Source organism: Meles meles, chromosome 5, assembly GCF_922984935.1.
Source record: "Meles meles chromosome 5, mMelMel3.1 paternal haplotype, whole genome shotgun sequence".
Taxonomy (NCBI): Eukaryota; Metazoa; Chordata; class Mammalia; order Carnivora; family Mustelidae; genus Meles; species Meles meles.
In genome coordinates, this window is record NC_060070.1 from 76,439,279 (window position 1) to 76,458,651 (window position 19,373).

The 19,373-nt window shown below is 37.4% G+C and overlaps 1 protein-coding gene across 4 annotated transcripts in view; it reads right to left on the minus strand.

Annotated features, from left to right (window-relative positions):
- The window catches only part of TRMT11 (tRNA methyltransferase 11 homolog), a 72,924-nt gene that overhangs the window by 15,137 nt on the left and 38,414 nt on the right, over positions 1-19,373 (minus strand). The gene's annotated exons all lie outside the window — the stretch shown is intronic.

Here is a 19,373-nt window from a genome sequence, read left to right on the forward strand (position 1 = left end):
TCAATGGGAATAAATTCTCAAGAAAAGAAACAATATTGTATGTTTTGCAGTAACATTTGAGGCGAATACTTTAAATGGAAATAATGACACCCTGAATTATACTGTGAGAATAGATACATGAAAGACTGTTTCTCAAACTGGGCATCATAAATTACTCAGACTTTAAAGAACTAAAGATTCATTGAGAAATCCACTAGGTAAAACTATCCTTCTGATTACTGCTTTCTCCCAGAAACCTGCCATTCTTTGCTATCATCTCCTCCATAAACAGAGGGAAGGTGTTATGATTTTCTACAATATGGTGAATTCGACTACTTTTTTGGTTTGCTTCTCATTAGAAATGAGGCCTAGGTATTGAGGGACTCAAACATTTTGTAACACTGATTTTTGATGAGCGATGTCAGGGTAATGACAAAATTCTGTGTACTTTCAAACAGAAAACTTTGAGCGCTATCTATTCCTACTCTTCCTTCAAATAGATTATTTAATTTATTATTGAATTTGGCCGGTTTTAATTCGAGAGGACCTCAAATAATCCCTGAACAGTTACTATTCATTCCGTTAGTATTTGTTGAATTGAGTAAAACTGTCAAAATCTGTGAATTCACAGAGCTTATATGCAAGTGGAAGACAGACATTTAAGAATATATACACAAACATATACTTAGCATTACTAACTGTGACTAAACACTGGAAAGAAAGGGTTACCATAGGAATATGAGACAGCTAGCTAGATGGTGTAAAGAGTATGGACAAAAAAGACTTCCCTAAGAACTAGTATCTACCTGAGAACTAAAAGAGAAATTAAACTTATAGAAAGAAAGGGGAAGAAAACACTGTAGGGAATATAACAACAGAGGAAACTCAACATGAGAAGACTCCGAGACTAGAAAGAGAGAATACACTATGGGACCTGAAGACAGGCCAGTGTGGCTAAGACTCAGGCAACAAAAGCAAAGGTGACACACAATGAAATGGGAGAGACAGGCCAGAAATAGACCACACTGGCCTTGAAGCTTATGGGAAGGATTCTGCATGTCATTCTAAATTCTACAGAAAGTCCTTGATGACTTTTAAGCAGGGGAGTTTCAATACCTATTTATATTCTGGAGTCAGATGCACTACCAACGTGCCATGAGATCATAGTGCTTACCTATGTACATTCTTAAAGATACTTTGGCTACTGTGTAGGAAATACAATGGCTGGAGAAAGCACAGAACCAGGAAAGGCAGCTGGGAGACTGTAAGAGCAGTAGCCTAGGAAAGCCCCCACATGCTTCAGGAAAAGGGGGGAAAGGAGAAAAACATATGCAAAAAAACTATCATCCACTCAATTATCTCAACCCAGATTTCTGGACGTTATCTTAACACCTGTCACCTTCCGCCCAATTATCCACTCAGTCATCAAGTCCTGTTGTGTCTACCTGTCCAAGAAACTCTGCATTCCATTAACTCCTCTACAATCTCCAATTCTACCTTTCTTAGTTTATAGCTTCATCATCTTTGCATGACGTCAGGAGCCTCCACACTGGTACCACAGGTACCTTTCCACAACTCAAACTTGCCTGCATGAAACACCAACTTCTGCCACTCTTCTAGCTAATAACCCTCATGGCAGCCATCACCAAAAAGATAAACTTGAAGTTCTTTGGTACGTCAACCTTCAGGAGCAGGCATTCTTTGGGGTTCAACTTTGCTTCCAACCAACCATTCCCCCCGCCCCAAATACTTAGTATTTTCGTCATGCTAAAATGTCTAGGGATTACTGAATGTTCCACAATCCCTCTCATGCCTCTGTACCTTTGCTCAAAATACTGGCTTCCTCTCTTGGTTTGAGCATCATTTTCTCAAGTAGATGCTCTCTGGTGTTCACATAGCACCTTGCACAGATTACTACAGAACCAAACACATGAGGCTGGAACAAGTCGAGTGACCATTTCTCTTACATGCAAGGCTCTCTAAGGATAAGGACTATGACTTAACTCAGTTTAGCCTCACCACCTTACACAAGTGGTCCCATGAACATGATGAGTGATGCAAACCAGGGCTTTCCCCTCAGGGAACATGTAATCAAGTCAGGGAAAGAAAACATAGAAAAATACAAGAAGTACGTGAATGTAAAAATCATTAAAAGATATAGTTTTGTTTCTCTTTCTCACAGCACCTTTTATAAAATTTCATCTGCCCTCAAGACCTTACATTAATGTTTATTCACCCCCAGCAAAAACTTACAACCTTTTTTACAGAGAAAAAGGGAGTCATCATGTATGAGTTTTCTCAACTTCCTTGCCCCTCACCCCATCCTCTACTACAGACTGAATCTCCCCAACCTCATCCTATACTATAAACAACTCCCTGCTTCACCTCTCACATCACCGCCATCCACTTTCTGACTAATGCCAAAGTTCTCTCTCACTGTGTCCTTTTACTGCCAAAAGAAGTTACTTTTATAGAATCCCCCAGACTTTGATGAAAATACCTGAGGATAATCATCAATGTATAAAATTACCATTTAAAAACAAGACATATCCCCTAGAAAAGTGTCATTTTGGGAATTAAGCTGTAGAAGACCACAGCCATTCATAAGAAATCCAAATGGTTTCTGTTATAATTATGGGTTAGGTTTAAGTTGTCCTTTTTTACTTACTGACAGTTCCTGATAGTGAGATAATGATTTCTTCTACCTCACTAGTATTAACCTTAAGTCATTTATATTCTCAGAGTGACAGTAGTTTACATAAAACAGCAGTTTCATTGCAAACAACTGAGTACAAATGGCTTATGAAACTTATTCCATGATAAGTGAAAAGCAATGATGCTGTCATCATAGTGAAAGCCACCAAACTAACAACGCTCATCTAACTTTGTCAAGAAAGATTCACTCCTGTATTCTTAAAACGGATTAAAGCTATGATACACATTCTTACATAAGGTAAGAGGAAGAAGGCAAAGAGATGGAAGAGAAAAACAGTGAGTACACTCTCTTTCTTGTAATCAGTAGAGAGTGAAATGAAAGGTAAATGACAGTACTGAATATAAGGGGCCTCAGTTCAGCATCAGGGCAATGACCCATGTCCGGCTTTTGTTTAAAAAATTCTGCTCCCTTTATCAAAGCTTCCCACTGTTCTACATCTGGTACTGGACAGTAGCTATAGAAACCACTTGTGCTAAAGTTATACAACTATAAACAGCACTAGGCCATTTGCAAACCAAGGACTAGTAGGTCAAAAGTCTGGCATCCAATACTATAAAGAGAAACCTCTAGCATTACTCTTAGTGGGACCAAGGTAAGGGTGGAAATCTTTATCCCTAAATTAGGTATTCATATATAATCAGCACTTTAAAAATTTCATTTTTCTGCAAGATATTAAGTTACCTATAGTCTGTTAAAATATTTTAATATATCAAATTGTCATTAAGTTCTGAAAATGAGCAACATTTCGTGATTCAACTTTGACATCAGGCACTCAGCACATAATTTCTTTCTAACTGTAAAAAGATCATCATGGATATTTATGCTATCATGGCAACAGAGAACTATAAGTACTTTCTACATGGTCTCCACGGAAAGATACATTACCTTTATAAAATTCAAAACTTAACCGCAAATGTTAAAAGAATACAGAACTGACACACCAGATAAAAATGAAACAACTTATTAGTTCCTATATCCAAATATTTAATTAAAACTAAGTATGTAGCAAAGGATGAGTACTAGACCAAAATACATACTAGCATGCACATACATGTTTTTTTGCTTTGAGACTACTCTGCTAGTTGACATTTTTAAACTGTCACCATCCATTAAAAGAAAAATTAACAAAAATACACATGCACTTATATAAAGATCAAAACAAGCAAAATTAATTTGCTTACAGATCAATTCAATAGCAATAACACTACAAAGGAAAACAAGAAAGTGATTCCTATAACAGTCAGATTAATGGTTACAGCTGAAGGAAGAGGTGTTTATGATCAGAAATAGCTACCAAAAGGGGTGCTTCTGGGGTGCTATAATCTTAACTTTGGTGGTAGTTACAGAGATGTTCACTTTATAATTATTCATTAACCTGTACATTTGTTTTAGGAAAAAAAAAACAAACAGTATGTTTAAAAATCTCATGGTTGCATTCCTGGTGGGTCATGGAGGCGTTAGAAGACTGATGTTCATGTTTGAATTTGAAAAACACTAGAAAGATAACTCTAAGTTAAAAATATCACAAATAAAAATACAAAAAAAAAATTAGTCAGTAGAAAATCTGTCATTCAAGAATTTTAAAAGAAGTTCTAGAGGATCATGCAGACTCCACATAAATAAATAAACTTCTTATTTCTCTAAACCATTCATACCTCGGGACTCCCGGATCAAACTTCTATTTTGCAACTGACCTCTAAGATTCTATAATAGGACATGAGTATATTAAAGACTGCTTTACTATCATAGCTTCAAAATATGATCATTACAGCTGGAGCATAATGACAGATGCTCTCTACCTTCAGAAAACTGCATTTTTCCTACAAATAAAAGAGATATATACTAGAATCCAGGTATCTTAAATGATTACCTTCCTAGAGTAGGTAGGGGATGAACATTTGCTTTTTCTTGGTTTATCAGAAACAATAATTTAAAACCATCATGACAGTATTAACAAAATACCCAGTTTGTTTGGCAAAAATCATTTAGTTGAGGATACGTAAAAGAAAAAGTCAAATGACCCTATAAGATTTAAATTCAAGAAGTACCAATGACATTACAGCTAAAGCAAGCCATTCAGAACAAGATAACATGAAACAAGTAGATGACATGATCCTTTAAACTTCAACATGATATGCAGCATCCCCAGGCTTTTATCTACTCTTAAAAGCCTTTTTCAAAGATCTCAAGCCAAAACATAATTTATAGATAACACAAATAGTTTCTTTCTGACTTACTATTAGAAATTATTTTTTTTTAAAGATTTTATTTATTTATTTATTTATTTGACAGAGAGAAATTACAAGTAGGCAGAGAGGCAGGCAGCGAGAGAGAGGAGGAAGCAGGTTCCCCGCTGAGCAGAGAGCCCGATGCGGGACTCGATCCCAGGACCCTGAGATCACGACCTGAGCCGAAGGCAGAGGCTTAACCCACTGAGCCACCCAGGCACCCAGAAATAATTTTTTAAAAGAGTCATTCTTGGCCTCTCACACACACACACATTTGGATGGTAATGAATACTGTACTATGTTACAACCTCCATTAAAGTTCACATCTAATTATCATGTTCTTACTTAGTATCACCTGGTCTTATTTTTCTCACTGATAAATGAATCAGTCTCCTTCCCACTGGGCACATTTTATGATTGAAATACTTTGCACTTAATCACTAATCTTTCATACCTCTAATCGAAAGGAAAATATTCACTGTCCTGGCATGAGATAGGCAAAAAACAAAATATTTCAGAATGAAAGGTCAGTCAGAGAGAACCACCTTTAATTCAGATGGCTGCCAAAACAAGTGACCGTTAATTCTGAGAACAGACAAATCATAACGAAACAGACACAAGCATTATGTCAGCAAATCATCAGTTCATGACTAGCAGCACTGCTGTCATTCTAACATGTAAACTACTTTTCACAAAGACTAATTTCTTCAACTTCAAGTCATCCCTAAGTCATTTTCTTGAACAAGAGACCTTGGTGTCTCTTCTCTCCCTTCCTCATTTAAAACATGTTAATGGATCTTTCTCTCTCTAGAGCTTTAAAATCTTCTGGTCCATAAGTCAAATCCCTCAGTTTTGGACATTCTGATTAATGAAGCATTAATCAGCTTCATGTTAGTGGACTCTTTATTCAATCCAAAATTTTAAAAATTAACATTAATTCTCATTACCTGCCACTATGACTGCCCAGTACTCCCTATTTTAAATCATCTGAACTATACTGACTAGCTCACATAATATAACTGTAGTCTGCATTAGTGTCCATATAATACCTAAAATCCAACTTACCTATACTTCAGTACTTCTCAAGTCACAGCATGTCAGGGAAACAAGCCACAAATCAAACAGGGCACATGACGGCCCATTTAGTGCAATGGCAGGCAACTTAAGATAGTTTTTTTTTTACACTTAAACATACTACAGAATAGACTTTAAAAGCTGGATAAATGTAAGAAAGTCTCAAAAATGGCTACTTTGGATACTCTTTCATCTGTCCAAGAATACTGTTGGAAAAGGCAGACAGTGTACTGTTGTAGGTGATTTTCACTGACAATGTAATATTCTGGTCCATCTGGACAACTCTGGAAATCGGCATTTTTTTTCCAATGAAATTTATATGAGGAAAGTATTTTATAGGAGTATACACTGTGACCACAACTATATACAGCAGCATCAACTACATATATCAACAGGAAAAATGGATGCTGGTAAAACAAATCCCATTCTACCATGGAGCCATTAACAATGAGAAAAAATGATCTTTAAAAGACACAAGAAATATGCCACTCAAGAATATTTGCCTTTTAACCTTGTCATATTCCAAAACCAGAAACTGTCTTGGTAAAGAGGCAACATGAGGCATTAAAAAGTTCAAAGAATTTCAAGTACAAAGAAGAGTTTTGGCCTCACTACTTCTTAGTCTCTAAAATTAGCAAAATAACATCATCAGATGGGTATGAAAGCTCTGTAAACAGTAAGTAGCATTAAGCATTCCCTTCTCTTTCAGACTGTATCAACAGGGAATAATGGCTTCTCTTATCAAGTGTTTTCATTAATATAGGTAGCAAAAATTATGTTCAACAAGCAAGTCTAAATACTATAGTAATAATGAAAAGATACAAAATTTTATAAAATACCTACATTCTTTAGTTTTCTCATTTATCACGTAAGTTTACATTATAAAAGGGGAGAGGGAGAACACTTTATAACAATGTATCAAGTGGGCCAAAAGTTATACTGAAGTTAAACCTAGCAAGTGACAAACCCAAAATGCAGAAAGACAGTACACAAGAGTGTGAAAATCTACAATTAATAGTTTCCTACTGCCAAAGTCAACAACGCTGAACAAGGCTGAGAATAATTTGTTAGACCCATAGCAGAACTGTTTGACAATTTTATGTCATCACTTGAATTATAAAGGACTAGGATCTTGCTGCAATTACATATAGTCCTTTCCATACAAACAGAAGGTAGATATGGAACGATTAATTCAAAACCAAACATGATTAATTTAACATGACAGTATTTTCAGTAATAATACACTGCATACTAGTTAAAACTCGCTGATGAAATTTGATCTTATAAAGTGAAGGCTGTTTCAAAAACTTATTGAGCACTAGGCTTTTTCCTTCTTTTTAAAACTTTTTTTTTTTTTTAATTTATTTGACAGAGAGAGATCACAAGTAGACAGAGAGGCAGGCAGAGAGAGAGAGAGAGAGAGAGAGAGAGAGAGGGAAGCAGGCTCCCTGTTGAGCAGAGAGCCCGATGCGGGACTTGATCCCAGGACCCCGAGATCATGACCTGAGCCGAAGGCAGCGGCTTAACCCACTGAGCCACCCAGGCGCCCCCCAAGCTTTTTCCTTCTTTTTAAAATCAATTTGAAAGGACAAAAGTAAAATAATAAAAACAAACAAAAATTAACACTGCCTTTCTAGGTTTAAAAACATCTAAGGTGAGGGAGGAGTCAAGATGGCGAAGTAGCAGCAGACTGAGATGACAACAGTTCACAGGAGTTCAGCTAGACAGTTATCAAACCATTCTGAACACCTACAAACCCAACAGGAGATCGAAGAGAAGAGCAGCAATTCTAGAAACAGAAAATTGACCACTTTCTGAAAGGTAAGACCTGTGGAGAAGTGAATCCGAAGCAATAGGAAGATAGACCGCGGGGGGGAGGGGCCAGCTCCTAGCAAGCAGCAGAGCAGTGGGTCACAAAATCAGAACTTTTAGAAGTCTGTTCCACTGACTGACATCACCCCAGAGGCTAAGCGGGGGTGGAGCCCTGGCAGGGACAGTGTGGTCTCAGGTTGTGCAAGGTCACAGAAGGATCGGGGGTGTCTGAGTATAGCAGAGCTCACAGGTGTCAGAGCAGGGAAGCAGGCTACAGAGATGGAGCCAATGAGTGAGCTCTCGGCTTGGGGTTACCTTAAACTGTGATCCGCAGCGTAGTCAGACCACTACTCTTTGAACAGGGACCCCACAAGTGGCAGATCCGGGAAGACCCACCTTCATCCACTGGAAAAGCAGAGCGGCAGTAATCTGCTGGGTTTGGAAACTCCAAATGGGGCTGTGCGCCACAGACAAAAATGCTCAGTTGGTCACAGGCCGGGTGAGCTCAGAAAGTGGCTGGAGACCAGGGAGATGGGAGTGATTCAGCGCTTTTTTCCAAGAGCGCACTGAGGAGTGGGGCCCCCAGCTCTCAGCTCCTCCAGGTGGGAGACTGGGAGACCACCATTTTCATTCCCATCCTCCAGAGTTCTCAGAAAGCTTTAGGGAACAAAATCTTCTGAGAGTGAACAAAGCAGATTACTTAGTGTGGCCCCTGGCTAGGGCTACGCAATTCCGCCTTGGGCAAAGACACTTGAGAATCACTGCAACAGGCCCCTCCCCCAGAAGATCAACAAGAACATCCAGCCAAGACCAAGCTCACCGATCAAGGAGAACAGCTGAATTCCAGAGGAAAGGAAAGCGAAGCATGGAATTCATGGCTTTCTTCCATGATTTTTTAGTCCTGCAAAGTTAAATTTTTTAAATTTTTTTCTTATTCTAATTTTTTTAACTTTTCCTACTTCCTCTTTTAACCTTTTTTAACTAGTTTATCTTAACAATACCTTTCTTAAAAAAAATCTTTCTAAACAATCATTATTATAGTCATATTTTATCCTTCATTGGATCTAACTTTATTTTTTGTATACATACAGGGATTTTTCTTCTAGAAAATATTTGGGATAAAATTTCTTCTAATAGATCAAAATATATCCTAAATCTAGCAAAGGGCTTTGTTCTAGTCTCCAGCCTAAGTAAATCCTCTCCACTTTCTTTTTCCAACTTATCAATTTCTTTTTTAGAATTTTTTTTTAAATTATCATCTTTACAGTCATATTCCATCCCTTCATCATGTTTACCCTTATTTTTTTTTTTAAGATTTTATTTATTTATTTGACAGAGAGAGAGATCACAAGTAGGCAGAGAGGCAGGCAGAGAGAGAGGAGGAAGCAGTCTCCCTGTAGAGCAGAGAGCCCGATGCGGGGCTCGATCCCAGGACCCTGAGATCATGACCTGAGCCGAAGGCAGCGGCTTAATCCACTGAGCCACCCAGGAGCCCCTACCCTTATTTTTTTTTTTAAACTTCTTTTACCCCTTTTCTTCTCCCCCTGATTTGGGGTCTCTTCTGATTTGGTTAGCATACATTTTTCTGGGGACTTTGCAGCCCTTTTAGTATTTTATTCTCTCGTTCATATATTCATATCTGGATAAAATGACAAGGTGGGAAATCTCACCACAAAAAAAAAGAACAAGAGGTAGTACCGAAGGCAAGTGATCTAATATACGGATATTGGTAATATGTCCGATCTAGAGCTCAGAACGATGATACTCAAGGTGCTAGCTGGGCTGGAAAAAGGCACGGAAGAAACCGTGCCTGGAGAAATAAAAGCCATTCCTGGAGAAATAAAAGAACTAAAATCTAACCAAGCTGAAATGAAAAAAGCTATTAATGAGGTGCAATAAAAAATGGAGGCTCTTACTGCAAGGATAAATGAGGCAGAAGAGAGAATTCATGATATAGAAGCCCAAATGACGGGGAATAAAGAAGCTGAGCAAAAGAGAGACAAACAACTACTGGACCACAAGGGGAGAATTCAAGAGATAAGTGATACCATAAGACAAAACAATATTAGAATAATTGGGATTCCAGAAGAAGAAAGAGAGAGGGGAGCAAAAGGTATATTGGAGCGAATTATAATAGGGAATTTCCCTAATATGACAAAGGGAACAAACATCAAAATCCAGGAGGCACAGAGAACCCCCCTGAAAATCAATAAAAATAGGTCCACACCCCATCACCTAATAGTAAAAGTTACAAGTCTTACTGACAAAGAGAAAATACTGAAAGCAGCCTGGGACAAGAAGTCTGTAACATACAACGGTAAAATATTAGATTGGCAGCAGACTTATCCACAGTGCCCTGGCAGGCCAGAAAGAACTGGCATGATATATTCAGAGCACAAAATGAGAAATACATGCAGCCAAGAATACTATATCTAACTAGGCTATTACTGAAAATAGGAGAGATAAAAAGCTTCCAGGACACCAAAGGCAAAGGAAACAAAAGCGAAAATGAATTTTTAGGACTTCATCAAGATCAAAAGCTTCCGCATAACTAAGGAAACAGTCAACAAAACAAAGAGGCAACCCACGGAATGGGAGAAGATATTCGCAAATGACAGTACAGACAAAAGGCTGATATCCAGGATTTATAAAGAACTCCTCAAACTCAACACACATAAAACAGATAATCAGGTCAAAAAATGGGCAGAAGACATGAACAGACACATCTCCAATGAAGACATACAAATGGCTAACAGACACATGAAAAAATGCTCATCATCACTAGCCATCAGGGAGATTCAAATCAAAACCACATTGAGATACCACCTTACACCAGTTAGAATGATCAAAATTAATAAGACAGTAAATAATGTGTGTTGGAGAGGATGTGGAGAAAGGGGAACCCTCTTCCACTATTGGTGGGAATGTAAGTTGGTACAGTCACTTTGGAAAACAGTGTGGAGACTCCTTAAGAAATTAAAAATAGAGCTTCCCTATGATCCTGCAATTGTACTGCTGGGTATTTACCCCAAAGATACAGGTGTAGTGAAAAGAAGGGCCATCTGTACCCCAATGTTCATAACAGCAATGGCCACAGTCACCAAACTGTGGAAAGAACCAAGATGCCCTTCAACGGACGAATGGATAAGGAAGATGTGGTCCATATATACTATGGAGTATTATGCCTCCACCAGAAAGGATGAATACCCAACTTTTGTTTCAACATGGACAGGACTAGAAGAGATCATGCTGAGTTAAAAAAGTCAAGCAGAGAGAGTCATTTATCATATGGTTTCACTTATTTGTGGAGCATAAGAAATAACACGGAGGACATGCGGAGATGGAGAGAAGGGAGTTGAGGAAAATTGGAGGTGGAGACGAACCATAAGAGACTAGGACTCTGAAAAACAATCTGAGGGTTTTGAAGGGGCGGGGGGTGGGAGGTTGGGTGAGCCTGGTGGTGGGTATCATGGAGGGCATGTATTGCATGGAACACTGGGTGTGGTGCATAAACAATGAATTCTGGTACACTGAAATTTAAAAAATAAAAAAATTAAAAATTAAAAAAAAAAAAAAGCTTCCAAGACAAACAGAAACTAAAAGAATTTGTAAACACCAAACCAGCCCTATAAGAAATACTGAAAGAGGTCCTCTAAGCAAAGAGAGAACCTAAAAGTAGTAGACCAAAAAGGAACAGAGATAATATACAGTAACAGTCACCTTATAGGCAATACAATGGCACTAAATTCATATCTTTCAATAGTTACCCTGAATGTAAATGGGATAAATGTCCCAATCAAAAAACATAGGGTATCAGAATGGATAAAAAAACAAAACCCATCAATATGCTGTCTACAAGAAACTCATTTTGGACCCAAAGACACCTCCAGATTTAAAGTGAAGGAGTGGAAAAAAATTTACCATGCTAATGGACATCAAAAGAAAGCTGGCGTGGCAATCCTTACATCAGATAAATTAGATTTTAAACCAAAGACTATAATAAGAGATGAGGAAGGACACTGTATCATACTCAAGGGGTCTGTCCAACAAGAAGATCTAACAATTTTAAATATCTATGCCCCTAACATGGGAGCAGCCAATTATATGAACCGATTAATAACAAAATCAATCACATTGACATATATATTGACATCACATCGACAATAATACAATAGTAGGGGATTTTAACACCCCCCTCACTGAAATGGATAGATCATCCAAGCAAAAGATCAACAAGGAAATAAAGCCCTTAAATGACACACTAGACCAGATAGACATCACAGATGTATTCAGAACATTCCATCCCAAAAGCAACAGAATACATATTCTTCTCTAATGCACTTGGAACATTCTCCAGGATAGGTCACATCCTGGGTCACAAATCAGGTCTCAACCAGTACCAAAAGACTGGGATCATTCCCTGCATAATCATTCCCTGCATATTTTCAGACCACAATGCTCTGAAGCTAGAACTCAATCACAAGAGGAAAGTTGGAAAGAACCCAAATACATGGAGACTAAAGAGCATCCTACTAAAGAATGAATGGGTCAACCAGGAAATTAAAGAATTGAAAAAGTTCATGGAAACAAATGATAATGAAAACACAACGGTTCAAAATCTGTGGGACACAGCAAAGGCAGTCCTGAGAGGAAAATATATAGCGATACAAGCCTTTCTCAAGAAGCAAGAAAGGTCTCAAATATACAACCTAACCCTACACCTAAAGGAGCTGAAGGAAGAACAACAAAGAAAGCCTAAACCCAGCAGGAGAAGAGAAATAATAAAGATCAGAGCAGAAATCAATGAAATAGAAACCAAAAAAACAATAGAACAAATCAACAAAACTAGGAGCTGGTTCTCTGAAAGAATTAATAAGATTGATAAACCCCTGGCCAGACTTATCAAAAAGAAAAGAGAAAGGACCCAAATAAAATCATGAATGAAAGAGGAGAGATCACAACCAACACCAAAGAAATACAAACAATTATAAGAACATACTATGAGCAACTCTATGCCAACAAATTTGACAATCTGGAAGAAATGGATGCATTCCTAGAGACATATAAACTATGACAACTGAACCAGGAAGAAATAGAAAACCTGAACAGACCCATAACCAGTAAGGAGATTCAAAGAGTCATCAAAAATCTCCAAACAAACAAAAGCCCAGGGCCAGATGGCTTCCCAGGGGAATTCTACCAAACACTTAAAGAATTAATTCCTATTCTCCTGAAAATGTTCCAAAAGATAGAAATGGAAGGAAAATTTTCAAACTCGTTTTATGAGGCCAACATTACCTTGATCCCAAAACCAGACAAAGACCCCATCAAAAAAGAGAATTACAGATCAATATCCTTGATGAACACAGATGCAAAAATTCTCACCAAAATACTAGCCAATAGGAGCCAACAGTAAATTAAAAACAGTACATTAAAAGTACATTAAAATCCCGCGACCAAGTGGGATTTATTCCAGGACTGCAAGGTTGGTTCAACATCTGCAAATCAATCAATGTGATATAATAAATTAATAAAAGAAAGAACAAGAACCATATGATACTCTCAATAGATGCTGAAAAAGTACTTGACAAAATACAGCATCCTTTCTTGATTAAAACTCTTTACAGTGTAGGGATAGAGGGTATATACCTCAATATCACCAAAGCCATCTATGAAAAACCCACCGCAAATATCATTCTCAATGGAGAAAAACTGAGAGCTTTTGAGCTAAGGTCAGGAACATGGCAGGGCTGTCCACTATCACCACTGCTATTCAACATAGTACTAGAAGTCCTAGACTCAGCAATCAGACAACAAAAAGAAATTAAAGGCATCCAAACCGGCAAAGAAGAGTTCAAACTACCACTCTTTGCAGATGATATGATACTATATGTGGAAAACCCAAAAGACTCAACTCCAAATCTGCTAGAACTTGTACAAGAATTCAGTAAAGTGTCAGGATATAAAATCAATGCATAGAAGTCAGCTGCATTTCTATACACCAACAAGACAGAACAAAGAGAAATTAAGGAGTCGATCCCATTTACAATTGCACCCAAAACCATAAGATACCTAGGAATAAACTTAACCAAAGAGGCAAAGAATCTATATGCAGAAAACTATAAAGTACTCATGAAAGAAACTGAGGAAGATACAAAGAAATGGAAAAATGTTTCATGCTCATGGAATGGAAGAACAAATATTGTAAAAATGTCTATGCTAAGACAGGAAACAACGTGTGCTGGAGAGGATGTGGAGAAAGGGGAACCCTCTTACACTGTTGGTGGGAATGCAAGTTAGTGCAGCCACTTTGGAGAACAGTGTGGAGATTCCTCAAGAAATTAAAAATAGAGCTTCCCTATGACCCTGCAATTGCACTGCTGGGTATTTACCCCAAAGATACAGATGTAGTGAAAAGAAGGGCCATTTGTACCCCAATGTTTATTGCAGCAATGGCTACGGTCGCCAAACTGTGGAAAGAACCAAGATGCCCTTCAACGGATGAATGGATAAGGAAGATGTGGTCCATATACACAATGGAGTATTATGCCTCCATCAGAAAGGACGAATACCCAACTTTTGTAGCAACATGGACAGGACTGGAAGAAATTATGCTGAGCGAAATAAGTCAAGCAGAGAGAGTCAAGTATCATATGGTCTCACTTATTTGTGGAGCATAACAAATAACATGGAGGACATGGGGAGATGGAGAGGAGAGGGAGTTGAGGGAAACTGGAAGGGGAGATAAACCATGAGAGACTATGGACTCTGAAAAACAACCAGAGGGTTATGAAGGGGCGTCAGGGGGGTGGGGGGGGGTGGGAGGTTGAGGAACCAGGTGGTGGGTAATAGGGAGGGCACGTACTGCATGGAGCACTGGGTGTGATGCCAAAACAATGAACACTGTTATGCTGTAAATAAGCAAATAAAAATAAATAAATAAATAAATAAATAAATAAATAAATAAAATGTCTATGCTACCTAAAGCAATGTGCACATTTAATGCAATCCCTATCAAAATACCAGCAACTTTTCTCAAAGAGATGGAACAAATAATCCTAAAATTTATATGGAACTGGAAAAGACCTCAAAGAGCCAGAGGAATGTTGAAAAAGAAAGCCAAAGTTGGTGGCATCACAATTCCAGACTTCAAGCTCTACTACAAAGCTGTCATCATCAAGACAGTATAGTACTGGCACAAAAACAGACACATAGACCAATGGAACAGAACAGAAAGCCCAGAAATAGACCCTCAACTCTAAGGTCAACTAATCTTTGACAAAGCAGGAAAGAATGTCCAATGGAAAAAAGACAGTTTCTTCAACAAATGGTGTTGGGAAAATTGGACAGCCACATGCAGAAGAATGAAACGGGAGCATTTCCTTATACCACACACGACAATAGACTCTAAATGGATGAAGGACCTCAATGTGAGAAAGGAATCCATCAAAATCCTTGAGGAGAACACAGGCAGCAACCTCTTCGACCTCGGCCGCAGCAACTTCTTCCTAGGAACATCGCCAAAGGCAAGGGAAACAAGGGCAAAAATGAACTACGGATTTCATCAAGATCAAAATCTTTGCACAGCAAAGGAAACAGTCAATAAAACCAAAGACAACTGACAGAATGGAAGAAGATATTTGCAAAAGACATATCAGATAAAGGGCTAGTATCCAAAATCTATAAAGAGCTTAGCAAACAACACCCAAAGAACAAATAATCCAATCAAGAAATGGGCAGAGGACATGAACAGACATTTCTGCAAAGGCATCCAGATGGCCAAAAGACACACGAAAAAGTGCTCCACATCACTCAGAATCAGGGAAATACAAATCAAAACCATAATGAGATACCACCTCCTATCAGTCAGAATGGCTAAAATTAACAAGTCAGGAAATGACAGATGCTGGTGAGGATGCGGAGAAAGGGAAACCCTCCTACACTGTTGGTGGGAATGCAAGCTGGTGCAGCCACTCTAGAAAACAGCATGGAGGTTCCTCAAAAAGTTGAAAATAGAGCTACCCTATGACAGCAATCGCACTACTAGGTATTTACCCTAAAGATACAAAGGTAGTGATCCAAAGTGGCATGTGCACCCAAATGTCTATAGCAACAATGTCCCCAATAGCCAAACTATGGAAAGAACCTAGATGTCCATCAATAGATGAATGGATAAAGAAGATGTGGTATATATATTAATGGAATACTATGCAGCCATCAAAAGAAATGAAATCTTGCCATTTGCAACGACATGGATGGAACTAGAGGGTATTATACGGAGCGAAATAAGTCAATAACAAAGACAATTATCATATGATCTCCCTGATAGGAGGAATTTGAGAAGCAAAGTGGGGGGATTGGGGTGTAGTGAAGGAAAAAAAGAAACAAGACCGGATTGGGAGGGAGACAAACCATTAGAGACTCTCAATCTCACAAAACAAACTGAGGGTTGCTACAGAGAGGAGGGTAGGGAGAGGGTTTTGGGGTTTTGGACACTGGGAAGGGTATGTGCTATGATGAGTGCTGTGATGTGTGTAAGCCTAACGATTCACAGACCTGTATTCCTGGGGCTAATAATACATTATATGTTAATTTTTTTTTTAAATCTGATTTTCATTACAGAAAAAAAAAAATCTAAGGTGAGTGCCCTTACTTAGCATTTTTATGTAGAAGAAAAGTTGTCAGAAACATCCTTAGATCATTCTTTATTTCTTCTTCCAAGTATCAAATAGACTGCCTATAGAAATATTATAAATCTGGAAAGAGTACTAGAAAAAAAAAGACTTTCCTAAATAAATTAACTTAAAGGAAAGCAAATGAGAAATGACAACAGGTCTCTACTTTGCCACTAAGAAATGACTGGTTCATTATGTGGCCCCATCAATTATTAGAGTCCTTTCTCTGTATTTTCTTCTGAATAGTATTTCAAAGCCATCATAAACATCATATGCTGGTGCTGGTACTATTTACGAAGGCCACAAAATAAAGAATGCTGATGTCATTCATTTTACTTTCTAATATCAAGATTTAGAACTATAAAATCTACAGGTACTATTTCTACTTTTTACATGTATTACTCATGTGCCTGGCACATACATGTTATTACTAACTCAAATGATTACATTAAGTGCTGTGATTTCTAAGAGCTGCAGTGTTACTAATTTAAATTATCAAATGCCTTATTTCCCTCAAAATATTAAAAAACAAACATATACACGAGAAGTAACTAACTGGAAGAGCATGAAAAAAGCATACTTTAACATGCAATAGAGGCCTCTTATTCACTGTGATAGATGTTGAGAATTGTTACTGGTATGGACTTAATTGTGTCCCCCCCCCAAATTCATATACTGAAGCCTTAACCCCCAACATGACTATATTTGGAGACTGAGCCTTAAAGGAGATGATTAAAGTTAAATGAAATCGTAAGGGTGGGGCTCTATTCCAACAGGATTGACAGAGGACATAGCAAGAAGGTGGCTGTCTGCAGTTCAGCAAGATAGGTATCATCAGAAACCAAACTTGCTGGCACCTTGACCTTGGACTTCCAGTCTCCACAACTGTAAGAAAATAAACTTGTTATTTAAGCTATTCAGTCTGTGGTAATCTGCAATAGCAGCACAACAGACTAATACTACAGTTAGTTAACTGAAAAAGTCAGTAAAAGCAGGAAAAAATGAAAACATTTTGTAAATATACTGAACATCTGAACTTAAAAAATTATATACTCATTTATCAATTTTGTGATATAGAATCAAGACCTACAAAGATTTTCAGTTTTGGTTTCTCTAAAATGATGCAAGAACATAAAGACTCTTAGAAAGTAATCTGGGTAGAGAAACCTAGATTGGGCTAACTTTTTTCCAACCTTTTATAGTCATCTCATCCATTCCCAGCCCAAGAGTCTTTCTTTGCAACTCATTTGATCCTATCTTTCTGAATAGTCCACTTAGCTTTCTAGAAATGACAACTTTATTCTCACACTCACATTTCCCTGGTCTAACTAGCATTTAGTTAGACTACATAATTACCATAACAACTATAACTGGCTTAAACAGTTCACAAAACAAACACAACTGATTCATGCAAACAGACAATTCAGCTGGTAGATACAGAAGTGTACAGATATAGGAGAATTCAAGCAAGTCACCAGCTGGAAGTATCTGACATGTTATAGGCATTAGTATTGGTGTTTTAAAAGAAAAATGGCCAGTACTAGTAAGTCAACTGAGTTTGAAATGCAGATTAGTTAAGAGGACTTCTATTGTATATACAAATAAATGCTGTCCATTCAAAACTGTCACTGCAAAAGGCTGTCATTGTGTCAAACAACTTGGAAACCCCTTTTTTAGAATTTCTGGATCTTCTTAATGTTTTAAATATTTAATGTAGATCATCATCCTCAGAATAGGTTGTTATTTCCAAAAAACAACAATTAAATGACATGTCTGCTATAAAATGTGAGCACCAAAGTCCAGTAACACAATTTGAAGAAAAGCAAGGTGTTACTATTCAGCAAAATAACTGTTCAATATTAATATATTTCTTTAAATGTAAATCTAAAATTTCAAGGATATACAGAACAATTATGATATGAGTACAAGATGCCAACCCAAGCATATCATTTGAATATAAAATTGTTTTAAAAATGACAAACACTTATGTTATTATATCACATATACCTATATATAAATACATACACACCTACACAACCACCCCTAATTGAACATGAACCAACTATTTATATACATAAACAGCTTAAACTTTCGGAAATGCCCTGATATTGGAGTTGGATTACCGAAGAAAGTTTACATTACATTGAATATCATTCCGTAATGAAAAGGAGTCACTAAACTTTTCGCATAAAGAAGTAACATAACAAATACAGTGTTTTAGGAAGAGTCACTTAACAATTAAGAACTGGAGGTGTGAAAAATGGAAGAGAGAATTTAGGAGACGTTAGCACAAACCAGGTATATGGTGATAAGATCTAAGTTAGAGACAGGTAGCAAATGAAAATTAAAAGGACAAAAACAAGAAATATACAATAATATATTCAAAAAGCACTAGATAAATATTAGGTTTCATTACTGCCAAAGAATCCATGAGCTGTAAATTAGATGAAAAACATCAAATGCAGAGATGAATCTGACAAAACTTCTGCTTACCCTAGAGATCAAAAACAAAGATAGAGCTCACTGAAGTTTACTTTGGGAAAGCTGTGGTTGTCAATCCAGACAAGTACAGCCCAAGGAACATTCTATAGATTTAATTAGGCTCCATTATGAGGCATTATTCACATAAATTCTGATCTGGATATGAAATAACAGATGTTTTGTTCTTCCCAAGAATAGTGTGTGTTTGTTTGTGTGTGTGTATCAGAGAAAGCAGGGCGAGAACACGTGTTGGGCCCTAACAGTTAACAGCAAATGACTTTTTCCATTATATAAAGTGACATTTTCTCTTCAGAATAGTCTGTAATCAAGTAGGTCTTGCTTTTGGAGAAAAATGGGTAACTAGTAGATTGCTAATTAGACAATGGTTGTTTAATTGTGTTGTTTGTT